The sequence below is a fragment of the Theropithecus gelada genome, chromosome 18 (genome assembly GCF_003255815.1).
Source record: "Theropithecus gelada isolate Dixy chromosome 18, Tgel_1.0, whole genome shotgun sequence".
Classification (NCBI taxonomy): domain Eukaryota; kingdom Metazoa; phylum Chordata; class Mammalia; order Primates; family Cercopithecidae; genus Theropithecus; species Theropithecus gelada.
Window position 1 is genome coordinate 29,379,578 of NC_037686.1, and position 16,181 is coordinate 29,395,758.

A 16,181-nucleotide genomic window follows, 5' to 3' on the forward strand; every position below is an offset into this window, starting at 1 on the left:
CGGTTCTCGAGCCCAAAGGGAAGCAGAGGGTCTCACTCACTTAGTGGAGGGATTCTCTGCTCTCCAGACTACACTCCACAGAAGAGGAAGTCCCCCATTTCCAAATTCTGGAGTGCCTTCATGCAGGGCACCTCTGGAGTTAAGTGTTTGTTTTCAGCTTATTAACTCACTGGCAAAGAGGTGGAGTAGGATCTGGGGCATAGACACAGGGCAGGCAACTTGGAAAACGGGAGTCCAGGCCCTGCCTGATGGGGCATGTGCACAGCTGGACATCGAGGGCCCTCCTGAAGCCATGAGAATCTCACATGGGGGCTGTGCCTGGGCCTGGACATCACTGCAACCAGGCCTGCCTGGCTCGACCTGCCCCAGCACGCTCACCCCATGCACTTTGGTTCTCGGGGAGCTCGGCTCACAGAGGACTCAGAGGCACCCCAGGAAAGCACAGACAGCCAGGATGGAGAGTGTATACCTTGTGACGAAGACCAGTGTGGAGGTGTGGCTGCCCTAACAGTGAAATTCAAGGCACTCAGAAAGCCCCTCCTTCTAGCATCTTCCCTGTTAATCTGCTCTGGAGGCTGGCATGCCACCATTAGCACTCATTTTGGGGTTAAGCACTGCCCATCCCTTGTCACATGCTTTTCCTTGCCTCAGCATTATTATTAGTTCTGTTCCACCCTCTAAAATGTCTTTGCTATTTGTTCCACCAAACAAACATTACTTGTGGGGAAAAAAAAAAAAAAAAGTCCATCACACACCTGCACTCAGTCGTTCACCCCTGGGGCCACTCTCTGCTCTGAGCTGGCTGCGCTGGGGTCTGAAGGCAGGCCCCAACTTCCCCCATGTCCTTTCCTTCAAATTCTTGGTTCCTCCAGCTATTCCTCATAGGACATGTTTTCCAGACACTTCTTCCATGTTGTCATCCTGTCATTTTCACTAATACCTGAATGTCTAGTCATCTGACAGTGCTGTCCACAGGTCCCATGGAACTGGGCCTCCCTGTGTGGGAGGAATTTCCTCAGGCAGGGGCATGATCCCCAGGGATGATCACATCTCCTCCCACCCTCCTGCCCTTGCCCCTTCCTCTGCCAGTTCAGATCTCTGCATCCAAGGTGTGCTCTGCTCAGCCTCAGGACTGGGTAACCATCCCACTGCCTCTGCCCAGTTCTTTCTCTGTGGTGTACATGCCACTTCCTGCCTCTACCCTTCCTTTGAAAGGGGATCTGCCACGGGATGCAGGAGACTGAGAAGGTTTAGAGAATTAGCAGAGAGATATGTACACCTTACCAACAAGGCCAGTGAGGCCAATCTTTGTGTTCCAAAATGCAGGAGAAACCTTCTCTCTATAACCATCATTTAATTCATTTATAAAATAAGCTTTTAGCTCAACACTGGAGGGTCCCTAAGATTGCTTCCAGTTTTAAGAACCTGTGGCTATGTCCTTCCTGCTAAAAGCAAGAGTCTCCTATCTACCTGTTGAGGGAAGAGGGTGGTGGGCTGTGGCTGTGGAGGGAGAGTGCCTGTGATATATTAGTGGGGGAGATCTCATCATCCTCGCCTCTCCCCTTCACACATCATTTCCATCACTTCAGGCCAGGCATGGGGTGGTGGTGGGGGGCTGGGCTGGCCCCCCTCCAGCTGGGAGTGGAAAAATCCATCACGAACCTAACATATATTTTAAAATAACTTACATGCATAACACCCCCACGCTCCCATTTCTGAGCCTCAGATCTGATTATCTGCAGCTCTCTTTCTCTCTCTCTTTTTTAATAAAAAATTGCTATAAATCTTTTTGTCACAGAAGATATAAGACGCAGGTTCGCTGGAGAAACTGCCTCGCTGAGTTGTTTCATAGGGTGTTTGGTGCCCTGCTCCATTTTTATTTTTTTTTTAAAACTCCCCTGCAGCCCAAACTGAATTTCAAAGAATATGAGGAGTAAAGGAAAGCTGTCCCCGGCTGGCTTTAAAGGAGGGAAAGCAGTCAGCAGAGATGGGATGACACGCCCATCCCATCTCTATCCTCGGAGCCCCACACATGCACCCCGGTTCAGTTCTGTCAGTGGGACTGCAGAAGAGGGAGGAGAGATTCCCCAGCATAAGCTCACAGGATAACTCACTAAAAACATGCCTTCTACGGGAAAGGTCTGTCTGCCTTCCACATACGTCCCTATCCATCTGGTCTGGGCTGACGGTCCTGCGCTACGGGCTTGCTGGAATGGAAAAGAGAGCGAATGGGCTGCTGGACCTTGGGGGATCCTGGGCATTGGGGCCAGTGAGGACCTGCATGATAAATCATCTACAGATAGACAATTTGGAAGGTGGTCTTTTGCTGAGCAATTGTTGTTCCAATATACCTGACCCATTTGTTACCCAGGCACAAAGCACATTGAAAGAAGAAAATATTTTCTTGGTTGCTCCATTGTGGGCCAGGGTTGAAGAAAAGGAAAATCCCTAATGTTGCCTGTGATATGCAGCCTTTGAGTGCCAGACCCTGTATTCAGCAGGCACTCAGCAGCTGGACCTCAGGGAATAGAAGTTGGGTAGGGCAGGTAGAAGAATTGGACCTTTGGAAGAAAGCCAGGAAAGGTATTATGGGGTTGTGGGAAAGTGAGGGAATGGGGAGAACCAGGAATTCAAGGTGGCCCTGTCCAGGAGGGGGTGAAGGAGACCAGTCTGAACAAAATGGAACGTCTGGGAGAGCTGCTGATGTGTCTATCATCCATCCACGCAAAGGTGGAATGTCAGACTCCACTTCGCTAGACCTTAGGAAAGACAGCATGGTTTATTGAAAAAAGAAAACAAACTTTAGGGTCTAATAGGCCTACTGCTTACTCTTCTTTGGACCTGGGCCAGTCTCCTTACATCTTTGTGCCTCACTTTCCTCCCTTGCAAGACAGAGGGGATGATATTATCTGCAGAACTGCTATGGGAGTTAAAGGCACCAGTATACACAAAGTTGGGCACACAGGGAACTCTCTGAAAACATTGTCCCCACCCCACAACATCACTCCAGGGCGAGGGTTGCTAGATATTTGCTCCAGTTCCTCCCAGGCCCCTTTTAGAACGAGGCAGGTTTTGCCAGCCCAGCGTGAGTGAGCAGACACGGCACCTGCCTGGCCATTCCTGGGTCCCATCACTTCATGGGCTGTTGCTGGATGAGACACATTTTATCTGTGTTTAATAAAGTCCAGTAGTGTGGCAGCTCAAGAATCACAGTGTAACACAAGAGAATGGATACCAGATAAATATATGTGTGTGCATGTGTATGGGTGTGTACGTGTGTGTATATATGTATGTATATGTGTATACATATGTGTGTATGTGTGTGTAGACATATATATACATACCCACACACATACATACAAATGCACATGTTAGGATGTTCAGGCATTAATAACAATAAATATTGTTATTAACCTGGTTCACAGCCTGCAGCACGGTTTAATATACAAAATGAAATGGCAGGTCTGCATCTGTCCTTGCCTCCCCTGCTCCCTGCCTTCTGTCTGCTCTCCAGGACAGCACTATGCACATGCCATATTGGATTCCATTTTGGTCCTATTCAGATAAGCAGGAGATTAAATAATGAATGAGATTCCCATTAGCTCGATTTTGGGGGGGCATATTTCAGGCAACCTTTTCCCTTTTTAATCAAATCTGCTCTGTAGCACAGAATATTTTTACATTGATTTGGAAAAAAAAAAAAAAGGATTTTTAAAAGGACTGGTTAAACTGCAACCCTGTGTGTACCGAAATTTGGCTTGCACAGAATACTAGTGAGGAGAAGCGGCTGGGATGCAGCTGGAAGGCAGAAAGTGGAATTTGGAACAGCTCTGAATCACTGGGGTGCTAGCTCTGTCTACCTTTCCTCTTTCCCACCTCACCACTCTCCTCTCTCCTATACCAGTGTCTGCTGCTCTTAGACTGATGGGCTGGGGAAGACAAGTGACTCCTTTAATTAGTAAGCAGGACTATTTATTAACATTCTATATCCATGATAGGAATTATGAGCAAGATAACCCACCCTTCAGGAAGCCTCCTTCTTTGAGTTGAGGCTACTGCCTTTCTCTTAGGAAGACCCTGAACCACATCTTTCAAAGGACTGCAAGGGGCCAAGCACCCAACTTTCCAGGAACGTAAGAATCTACTGCTTCTCAGCTACCCTGACTACACACATGGAAAAACCAAGAAGGTTTTTTTTTTTTTTTAAGTGGTGGCGGTTGGGGGTGGGGCGCAGGAGGATGTGAGAGGAGGAAGCCTGGAGACTCCATACAAGTTTGGCAAATCTGAAGGCCTCATCACACTTCACTTTATGATTCTTCCCGTTTCCTAGAATGGGAGGCAGAGTTGGGAAGACCCAGTTCTCGGCTCCGTTCCCCTTGGCTCTTCTCAGAATTTCACAGCTGCCCTTTGTTGAGTCCCAGCCACAGCTCCAAAGTCTGAGTCTGGATTCAGGCCGGGCACACCTGGGGCACTCTCCCCTGAACACGGGCTTCTCTTTTTGGTCCTGTCCCACTGCCCAGCTCTTCAGGGTGCAGGTGTCGCCGCCTGCTGTGTGGTGTGTGGGGGTCTTCGTCTCCCTCTCCACCTGCCCACCTCTCTCCTAGCTCTGGTCTTAGGAAGCACAGATGCCATGTCCTAGTCCTGCATGGGTCCCTTTCCAGACAGCAGGCAGAGAGGTCTGTCGATTCACCGTGGGACTGCCCACACCGGGTGCTCAGAACGTATGAACGTATGGGTTGACTGAATGACTCCAAGTGAAGTCTCGGGGGTGGGGGCAGGGGCCAGGACTGCTGAATGTCCTCAGATACCCAAAGGGTGGCCATGCGGAAGAAACCCTGAGCCTGACCTACATACCCATGTGCTGGGAAATGTGGCTCTCCCCGGCGATTTGATTTCCCACATGAATAAACACTTTCCCACTGGCTTTCTGGGAGGACTGACCAAAACCTGGAATGGGTTTGGTGCCTCTTGCCCCTTGGATGACTGGCCTGAGAACCGGGTGCCAGGGGGCGGCCAGTGGGGAGGGCCCCCTCAGGATGTGATGCACTGATTCCTACTGAGGGGCGAACTCAGAGTGTTCGAGTTGGGAGGAATCTTGGGGGCATGGCAGTCCCCCAGGGATGCCTCATTGTGGGGGAGGGTTGGGCAGACAGTTACTGCAGAGGAAGTCGCTGTGTTTTGGGACACCTCTTGCTGTAAGCAGGCTCTTCACTGAGCTGAAATCTGTCTGCTCATCCCTTGTGTATCTGGTTTACTCTAAGCCGTTCTGAAAAGAGGGCCAGGCAGACCCTAGCCAGGACCCTGTTGTCAAGGTCCAGAAAGCCAAGGGTGGGGGTCTGCATCAGGCAAGGGAGTGTGCAGAGTGAGGGAGACCCTGGCGGGGGGTGGAGAGAATGGGTGACAGAAGCTGGCAGGTGACAGAGACAGGAGGGGGAGCTGAGGGACATGGTAGGGAGGGGACAGAAGTGTCAGGACTCTGGGTCTATACTTGAGACCTAGCAAGGGGACAGGGCTCTGTTTACAGATGGGTTTCTTGCTCTACCTGCCCAGGCCCAACCACCTGCCATTCCGCCATTCTGTGCTCCCAGGAGCACCGCAGACAGAGTTTGCTTCACAAAGTGGCCCTTCACATGCAGCACCTCAGGGCCAGGCACACCCGCTGGGCCCAGCCTGAGAGCCCTTCCTCTCAGGAATTTTGGTTGGCTGCTAATATTGTGATGAGAAAGGCCAATGAGAATGATAGAAGCAGAGATGGCCTCAGGGCCACTTTCAGGTGTTGACTGGACTGAGCGGCTGCCACTCCCCAGGCTGATCTGTATGAGGTTATCGGGAGAGCATGACAGGAAAAGGACAGAAAGAGGAGAGGAGCGAAGCTGGACTCTCCCTACCTCCGCCCCTGCCTCCCTGGCAGCCTAGGCTTACACAATCCCTGGCTCCTGTTCCAGGCCCAATTAATCTACTCTCTCCCCTGTCTCCTTCCTTCTCTGCTCCTGAAGACAAGGAAAGGAGAGTGTGCCCTTTTGGCTGATGCCTCTGCTGAATTATTTGAGAGATGAGACTTTAAATGGATGCTTAAAGGGCCAGAGGCCTGGGCCTCCACTCCTGGGCACATGAAGGTCCAGGGCTGCAGGCCAGTATGGGCACGCTGTCCTCCGGCCCACCCACTCCACACCTGGGCTGCCAGAATCTTGGGTTGGCAAACCTGACGATAGGGCTTGACATCCTGCCTGTGTGCTCGTGTGTGCGTGTGGGCATCCCTGCACACGCTGTGCCAGCCACCTTCAGTATGCATGCTGGTGGGAGCTGTCTCTGCACACAGGCCATCTATACTTTTGGCGTGTGTGTTGGGGTAGACGGATGTGGTGTATGAAGGCGAGGGTGTGCCCAGCAATCGCATATTGTATGCCTGTGTGCATGTACGACCAAGTGACTTAGGGTGTGTGACTCAGCCTGCACACCCCCGTCACTGCAGATGCAAGGAGGGCACGCAAGCAGCCTGAGGTGGACATGTGCCTGTAAAATCCCCTGCCAGGGCTGGGCTGCTGTTGGCCTCGTGGCCTGACAGGGAAATGAATGGTCCGGCAGCCCTGCAGGGGCACTGCTCTGTTGGTCCTAGAGTTCTGCATCCATGAGATCCAGAGATAGGGGAGAGGCGCTGCTTCCCAAAGGCAGAAACCAAGATTTTTTTTGAGACAAGGTCTCACTCAGTCACCCAGGCTGGAGTGAAGTGGCACTATCATAGCTCACTGTAGCCTCAAACTCCTGGGCTCACAAGATCCTCCCACCTTAGCCTCCTGAGTGGCTGGGACTACAGGTGTGTGCCACCATGCCCGGGTAATTTTTGTATTTTTTTGTCTCACTATGTTCTCAAGCTGACTTCAAACTCCTGAGCTCAAGTGATCCTCCTACCTTGGCCTCCCAAAGTGTTGGGATTACAGATAAACGGAACTATGATAAATAAACGCAACCCAGCCCAAATAGCCTGATTTTAAGGGAAGAGTTTTGAAATTTATTCGGAGTTCAGAAATCTTGAAGAGAGGGAAAGACCATCCCAATGTGTGGGAGACATGTGTGTTTATGTGGGCATGTGGCTGCACTGGTGAGGCTGTGTGAGGGGAGGGAACCTGGTCCCACATTGGTCAGTGGCCCCTGGTTCCATGGGTATCTGTGTATGTGTGTGTGTATGGCAAGAAAAATGGGGTCTGGCCTTGGCCAAACTATTTCCAGGAGGTGAGGCCATGGGGTGACTTATTCATGCGGGGCACTACTGCTACTTTCTTCTCACTTTCTGGTGGGTGAAGAACTTTAAGTATTAACAGGCATTTAAAACACACAGGATACCTAAAATCCTACAGAATCCACCAAGTCCAGCCTAATCAAAGTCACTGAAACCCAGAGAGCAGCCAGCACCAGACAGGGCTCTCCCCAGGCTTCAGAGATGGGCAACTCAGCAGCTTATCAAGAAAGGCAGTGGCGGGCAGGAGATGAGGTAGGCTGCACGAGGAAGTGGTGCAGCTCCCTACTAGCCTAGATAGGACCTCTCAAGGCCTAGTTCAGCTGTGCTGACTGTGCCTCCCTCCCAGCTAGGACCTGTGTCCAGGGGCTCCTAGCCATTGTTTCTCCTGCAGGAGGGTAACTGTGCCCTCCAGCCGCCTGGCATACTGAAAGCAAGGTCACCTCCCTATCCACCTCTTCCATGGAGCAGGTGCTGACCACTCAGCACCCTTTGCTGTAGTGTTTTCTTTATTTCCTTCCCTCCTTCATGCTGGGGGATGAGGAATAATACAACCACATAAGACCTCTGAGTCAGCCTTTCAGATTTGAATTCAAATCCATTCAAGTTCACCAAACATTCACAGAGTACCTACTGTGGCTTAGGTGCTGAGAGTCCATTGCTGGACAAGACAGATATGATACCTTCTGTTGCAGAACTTCCAGCCCAGAGAGGGAGACTGCTTATGGCATGTTATAAACCAGAGTGTCTGGTGCTGTCTGAGGATACAGAGGGTACAGCTGGAGTGCAATGAAAAACGCATCTTATCCCAATCAGAGTGGACACTCCAGGCGGCAGGGACAGCATGTTTCTTCTTGTCCTCACCTCCATAGTCCTTAGTCCAGGCCAGAATTTTCACAGAATATAGATGGATGGATGGATGGATGCATGCATGCATGCATGGGTGGATGGGTGAACAGATGGATGCATGCATGGGTGGGTGGATGGATGGATGGATGGATGGATGGATGCATGCATGCATGTGTGTATGGATGGGTGGGTGGATGGATGGGTGCATGGATGCATGTGTATATGAATAGGTGAATGGATGGATGGATGAATGGGTACATGTGTGTATGGATGGGTGGGGGGATGGATGGATGGATGGATGGATGGATGGATGGATGGATGGGTGCGTGGATGAATGGGTGAATGGATGGATAGATGAGTGCATGTGTTTATGGACGGGTGGGTGGATAGATGGATGGATGCATGCATGTGTGTATGGATGGGTGAATGAATGGATGTGACTTCTGCATTACCCTCTGCTGTCTTAGCTTTGAAAACATGAATTGGTGAATTGGGTCAGAACTCAGTGCTGAGTGGTAGTAATGATACTCACTGTCTGCTCATGGCTCATAGCATGCTGTGGGGGTTGGGCAGAGGGGCTCCCCTCCCCGCCCAGGCTGTGCACACACATTATTGGCTCGCTCTTCAATCATGCCTTTCCAGCTAGCTGCTCCTGTCACAGCACATCTTGTTAGCCCTGGAGGCTCAATGAAATGGAAATTCATGTTTAAATTTAAAAACAACATATTGACCCTGGGAGCCAGCGATGTCTACATTTTTAATAACTTACTCAGAATGAAGGCTTGGATAAGTATGCCTGTTTCTTCATGTCTGTGTGTCTGCGTGTGTTCATGCGTGGGTGGACATGTGTGTTTTAAGGGGTGCGTTTCTGCGTTTGTTCATGTGGGTCCCTGTAGGTGTGTTCACCTGTGTCGGTGAGCATATGTGTGGTAGGGGGTGGTGGAGTGTCAGCATTTGCTTTGGAGCTCCATGGTTAAGGCTGTGTAAGGGTATGTTGTGGAGCATGTTGGAAAGGTTTTGATTTGATTGGGGTGTGTTTGTACAGAGGGACTGAAAACAGTTGGCCACACAGGAGATGAGACAATTTTTGTTCTCACTCCTCCATGCCCTCCAGTCTTGGGACATCTATTTTGGGCGTCGCCTGTTCTACAGTTCCTCTTTTGTCTGGTCTCATAATCCAGATGGCCCCATGGACCAGTTGTGGAAAAAATCTCAGTCAACTGAAGCTGGTTCGGTCCTGAGAGGGTACCTCATCCTCTTTCATTTCTTGGCAGAATCAGAATTAACCACTTGGGACAGTGCTTTTTTCTTGGTCAAGTCCCACATCCTTCCAGAACCCCATTCCTCCTCAGCCTATCATCCTGCCTCAGGTGCAGTGTCCTTTGGTGTGAAGAACTGCAGTATGGTGGTCTGGAGACCCAGGATCTAGCTCTTCCAACCTGCTGTATAGTTGAGCAAAGTGTCTATACCCTCTGTACCATAAGTCTCCTTTGTAGGGTGGGGGGCCACATTAAGGCCTCCAAAAGGCCCATCTTAAGGGTCTGTCAACTGTGATGTCATGATCTCCACTCTCCAACCCAGTCTGAGCGCCATCATCCTGTTCTAAGCACCCTCAGTGCCAAGTCATTGACACTTCCTCTCTGCTCTCCAACCTGACGTAGCAGAGATAACCACCAAGGCAGGGCAGGTATTCGGCAAACACTTGCTCACTGACTGGAAACAGTATAATGCCAGTTTCAAGTTTCTTATTTTTCCATTCATTCATCTATCTATCTATCTATCTATCTATCTATCTATCTATCTATCTATCCATTCATACTTGCATACATGCCTCCATCTGCCCATTTACTCTTCCACTCACCCATCTACCCACCTGCCCATTCATTCTTTCATTCATCCATCTATCTACCCATCCACCTATCCATCTACCCATGTGTACTCTTTCACCCACCCATTCACTCACACCCACTTGCCCATCCATTCATCAACTTTTCCAACTATCTACTCACCCATTCTTTTATCTATCCATGTAGCCATCTACTAATTAAGCCATCCATCCAGCATTCATCCACTCATCCATCTACCCATCCCCTCATCCACCACCCATCCACCCACCTACTCATCTATCTATCCATCTCCCCACTCATCCACCAGTAGACTCATTCTACAAATATTGCTTCCTTTCTTATTGTACTCAAAGATGTAGAAGACAACTTCCATTCTTGAGATGCTTGTAATCTACTAGGGAAGATGGTATGTGGAGAGCAGCGTAAGAGTGGGCCAGGGTGCTCTGGGGAGATGTGAAGGAGGAGAAAATATGTCTGACAGGCAGGAATCAGGAAAGGTTTCATGAGGCAAGTGGTGACTGAACTGAGCCCAGAGTGTTGGTTGGGTCAGATGGAGAAGGGAAGAGACATGGAGGGTGAACAGGAGGGTAGGGGCCCTCTCTGTGGTGGCCACATGGAAGGCATGTTTACAGAATAGTGAACCAGCTGACTTGGCTGGTGTAGGGTGTGATCGTGGAGAAAATCCAGCCTAGCTGCCCGTTAGTGGCCTAGAGCACTTTCTTTCCCACCACCTCACAATTATCTCATGACACCCAGGAGAAAAGCAGGGAGGCACCCCTTGTTTAGAGACTGGAGACTTAGTTCAGGATGGTTGAGTACTGGCTCAAAGTCACACGGCAAGTTTGTGGTAAAGTAGGGATCACACCCAAGTTTCTGAACACCTTGACCTCAGGTTTTTCCCCCCAATGATAGGAGAAAGTGCCCATCTAGAAAGTTTTTTGGAAATCTTCTTTTTTTAACTTTAAGAGAAGTGGGAAAGGGTCTTCAAGCACTTTGTTTTTATTACCTATTGAAATTTGACATAATGCCTTGGCAGTTCCCCCTTAATATTCTGCTGTATATGGAGCCTGACGATTTCTACCATCGAATGTGACAGGTTGGGAAGATTAAAAAGAGGAGCTAAACTAGCAGCAGTTGGAGATGAGGAAAAGTAGCACATTTATGAATAATTTCAGCTGAATCCTCACAACATGACACTCCCTGGACAGAACACATTCATTATCTTATTCACCACGACTACTGCAATATTAGTGATTTGTTACCAAATCAATTATTAATTCATACAGGAGAACGAGGTTCTGTCACTTAACTCTTCTCTGAATGTTGGGCCCAGGGTGGGGCAGGGAGGGGGAAGGGTCAGATTTAATCTTCATTATCTTGTTTGGTATCTCTCAGAAGGTGGCAGAACAGCAAAGGGTGGTGGAAAGTGGAGGAGTGAGAGGTTTGGTTGGGGAGCATCTTGTGCCACTTACAGCCCTGGCCTGAAACCATAGACACCCAGTACACAGGGCAAGGTAGAGTCCAGTGGTCTCTTGGGGCCATTTGAAGTCATCTATCCATCCATCCATCCATCCATCCATCCATCCATCCATCCATCCATCCATCCATCCATCCATCCATCCATCTAATATATTGCCTGCCATTTGAAGTATCTGACTCAAATAATTTGCCCTTGCCTGTAATCCTCCCTTCTTTGACAACCCGTGCAGATTCTCCCCCTGTCAGAGCCCAGCTCCTGGGTTTCACCTCCAGGAGCCCCCAGCTTTTCTAGCTTCTAGCTTCTATCCTGGAAATCTCCAGTCCTTGACTGCATATGGTTTTCATGTGAGTGTCTTGTCTTTTTAGCCCAAGATTCCCCAAAGTATCTTGGTACCTGCTTCATATCATCTGGTCTGCTCTTTAACAAGGGAGATGCTAGAGCCCCACCACAGGCATATGGAATCAGCATCCTCAGCCCATGACCTTGGAATCAGCCTTTAAAAAGAGGACCCAGGGAATCCTTGGGCACACTGCTCAGCCAGCCTGGGGGGCCTCTCTGTCTTCTCATGCATCAAGCCTAGGGTTGGGTCTTCAGGAAGCTGGGGGATGGGCGACACCAGTGTGTCCAGGCCCTGTGAACAGGCTGTGGTCTTCCTCTCCCTCTTTGGGCTGCATGTTCCCTGTTGCATCTGTCCTGTGTTGAGGAGGCAGGACTGCACTTCTGCAATCAGGTAGGCTCAGAAGCAAGACAGATGGAAATGCTAGAGGTGGTGGCATCTCTCTGGGGAACAGAGAAAGGAAGAGGAAGGGAGGGAAAGGGAAGGAGACACAGGAGGAGGAAAGGAAGGAGGACAAGAAGAAATGCAAAAGGGAGAATAGAAGAGAGACGTAAGGAAAGGAGAAAGTAGGAAGGAAGAAAGAATGAAAGGACATCATTAAAGGGAGGAAGGAAGAAAAGAAAACAGAAAAAAAGGGGGAAAAATAAAGAAGGAAGTCTTCCTGTGATGGGAAACTACCCAGGCATGCTGATGGGCCTGCACAGTTGCACCTCTGTGTAGTTTATTGACAGGGATAACTTGCTGACTGGGCTCCAAGGGCAGGAGGTAGGGCTGCTTGGGAGCTGGGTCTGGGGGTAAACATGCTCATCCATAGGGATCGTTCAGCAATGAGCAGGCATTGGGGAGCAGGTAGCTGCCTCTAACCCCTTCCTTCTTCCAGCCACAGCTCCTTTCCAGCCAATGGCCCAGAGACAGAACACTGGGCTTCCCCTGCCTTTCCACTCTTCCTGCCTGCTGATTTCTCTGACTTAACCTGTGGGAAAGTCTCCCTTTCCCTATGTTCAGGATCCTTCCCCACATCTTCTCAGGACTCTGCTCAGCAGAATGCAGCAGGCTCAGTGAAGTCCCTCTGTTGGCAAAGTGGTGCTATCTCCTTTTGGGAGCCCGTAGGGCAGGTGCTGCAGTGATCCAGGGAGGTGCTTCTTGCAGCACTGACCAGTAGCTGGAACCACCAGCTCTCTCAGGAAAAGTGCTGCTCCAGGGCCCCTCAGGTCAAATAGGAGAGAGACAGGGTCAGTAGGACAGTATCCTGCAGATGCCATCCTCACCAGGACTACAAAGCCCAGTCTGATTCTAATCTTGGCCAGATCCTGATCATGTCAACCCCATCCAGATGTCCTGCAGCTGCTGTTAGACCCTCTGGATATCCTAGACTCCCTGCAAAGACCATTCAGAGCCAAGACCCACAGAGGGGTGTGGTAAGAAACATCACCTGCTCAAAACGAGTCATGTGATTTATAGCTTATGGGTCTGAAGGATGTTTGGGGTCAACGAGCTTCAAGTTCCTGAATGCTTGCTTTTAACCCCCAGTTTAAAGACTGGAACCTGCCTCCTTTCCTGGTATGCTTGCTTTCCTGGAAGCACTACCAATGAGGGGCATCATGAAAATCCACGTATCTTTCAAGGCAAAACTGATCTGATCAAAGGCCCCAACTGTCGTGCCTCCCCAGTTCTCTTTCTGTTCTCTACCGACCAAGCTGGAAATCCACATGGTTTGGGAAGGTGAGCAGTCCCACTACTGAGCTTTGCTGGTGGCAATTGTTTCTGAATACATAAACCAGAGGTAGGCAGTGGGGACATTGGTAAAAGAATCTAATGACTGTAGCATGGAGGTTTCAAACTTGGTCAAGCACTGATAGGTCTGATTTCTGTATCCTTGTAAACCACAAGTAGTCAGCATATCCCCATTGCTCACTCTTGGTGTTTCTCTCCCCAGTGGCTCTGCTGTCTCTTCTCAGGACCACCTGGCCCCCACTGAGCCTCCACCTGTAGTTTTGGGGCCTTCCTAGACCTGGCTTCATACGCACCCTGCTGTCTCCACCTTTCAATGTCATAGCATTTCACAGTGAATGACACTTTGGAAATCACCTAACTCAACCCTGGAAAAAGCAGTGAAGAAGGACCCAGAATGTTTGGGTTCTGGCTGTGTTCCTCCCACTGGGTGACCTAGGTCAAGTCACTTGGCTTCGCTTACATTTTCCTCATTTCCAAAATAATAACATATACTCTGCCTGTCTCATAGAATTGCTGAGGCTAATCAAAAAATACTGTAAAGCACATGTCAGACAGGAGGAAGATCATTGATCAGTTTTCTAAGGGGAGAAACTAATGCTCAGAGAGATTCAGGAACTTGCCAAAGGCTCATAGCTTCTCAAATCACTGAATAGGTGCCTGCTGTCAGGGATGTGTGCATTCCCTGAGAGCCAGGCTGTCTGTCTGAGCAAAGGTTGGGTGTGCTTGATAATTCCTTCTGGAATACTCAGCTGACATTTCATGCTGTGCCTGTGTCTAGTCTAGCATAGGTGCACATGGTAGGTGTACTTCTGGGGAGGAAGAGTAGGGGACCTGCTGCTGTCCTCTGGTATGACTGGAGCTGGGGTGTCCAGCAGTGAACTCATAGATACAGGACCCCATTTTCCTCAAGAGTGGGGCACTGCTCTGTTCCTTTCTATTTCCTCAGCACCTAGCGCAGAGCTGAGCACCCAGGAGGAGCTCAGTCAGTGTTACAGACTGATTGTTACTCAATATCAGTTTTACTCTTTTGTTTGATTACATGGATTTTTACAAATGAATTGGACTTTTTTTTTTTTTTTTTTTTTGAGACGGAGTCTTGCTCTGTCGCCCAGGCTGGAGTGCAGTGGCCGGATCTCAGCTCACTGCAAGCTCCGCCTCCCAGGTTTACACCATTCTCCTGCCTCAGCCTCCCGAGTAGCTGGGACTACACCTCACCTGGCTAGTTTTTTGTATTTTTTTTTTTAGTAGAGACGGGGTTTCACCGTGTTAGCCAGGATGGTCTCGATCTCCTGACCTCGTGATCCGCCCGTCTCGGCCTCCCAAAGTGCTGGATTACAGGCTTGAGCCACCGCGCCCGGCCTGAATTGGACTTTTAAGTGGTGAAAATGCATTTCTTTAAAATAATTCCAGAAGTATCTTCAGGGTCACAACTCAAGAAAGATGCACTGAGGAGGAGGTTAGTCATTCTGGAATGTTCTACTCAGAGAACCACTGGCACTCTGTGAGTCAGGAAAAGAGGCAGGAGAGATGGGGCCAGAGTTGAGGTGTGTGACTGCAGGGAAACCTCACTCCCTGAGCACCTGCTTCAGGAACGCTGGGAGATGGAATGTGGTCAGGCCTGGGAACTGGCATCAGGCCAGGAAGGATGGTGGCATTCCTGGAAGACGCATGGGGAGAGGAGCTGCCTCAGGGTGGGGTCAGAGGGATGGGGTGAGGCGGCCATGTGGGCATACATTCTCCTATACTGGTCAGGTGGTCAGCCTGGCCTTCCTCTCAAGAGAGGGTGAAGAGGGCTTAGGGAAGACCGTAAAACCCTCAGGGACTCCTTCCGGTACCCAAAGTAGAGGACCCAGGGGATGATGAGGGTTCCCTCCCCACTTGGAGGGTCCCCAAAGGATTTTTTAAGGACGAAGGCAGAACCAGTCCTGTCTGGGTTAACAGCCCATCTGCTCCTAAGGAGACCCTCAGCTTCAGGCCAGCCTGGCTAACAGCGAGGATCTTGAGGAAGAATCTAGCCCTGTGGTGGCCCGAGGTCGGCGGGAAGGGCGTCCTCTGCGAAGGACTCACAAAACGGCCACTCCGGGGTTCTGGCAGCTACATCTAGTCATCATGTGAGCCATCTGCTCTTGGTATCCAGCAATACATTGATCCACATGCTTTTGACACCCTGCTGGGAGGCTTGGGGGTGGGAAGGGTGGACCGAGGCCATCCAAGCCCTGGCCTAAAAGTGGCCTGCTATGTGGCGGGGGGACCTTGACCCTCAAAATAGAAGGAGCTGCAGGGGCTAATTCAGGTCCAGCGTCTGATAGCAGGCAGCAGCTGGGAGAGGCAGTGTGGCCTCATGGTTAGGGTGCAGACCCTGCAGCCAGACCCTGGGGGTTGCAAAACCTGGCTCTACCACTCACTAGCCATGGAACTCTGGGCAGCTACTGAATGTCTCAGCACCTTGCTTTCCTTATCTGGTAAGGGGATGACAGCGCTTAGCTCACAGTTCCGATGAGGAGTGAATGAAATAGTGTGGCGTGCTGAGAATGGCTGTGAACGGGAATCCTCAGGAAAGGCTTTGTGTAGGAGGTGGGACTTGAACTGGGTGGCGAGAGAGGGAAATGCATGGAACAGTGTGAGCCAACGTGTGGGGGTGGGACCCGTGCTGGGAGCACTGGGTGGAGGGGCATTCTGTCTACCTCCCGGCTGTGGGGA

At 50.3% G+C, this 16,181-nt stretch overlaps 1 protein-coding gene across 50 annotated transcripts in view; it reads right to left on the reverse strand.

Moving 5' to 3' along the window:
• CELF4 (CUGBP Elav-like family member 4) overlaps positions 1-16,181 on the reverse strand; it is a 320,089-nt gene that overhangs the window by 159,844 nt on the left and 144,064 nt on the right. The gene's annotated exons all lie outside the window — the stretch shown is intronic.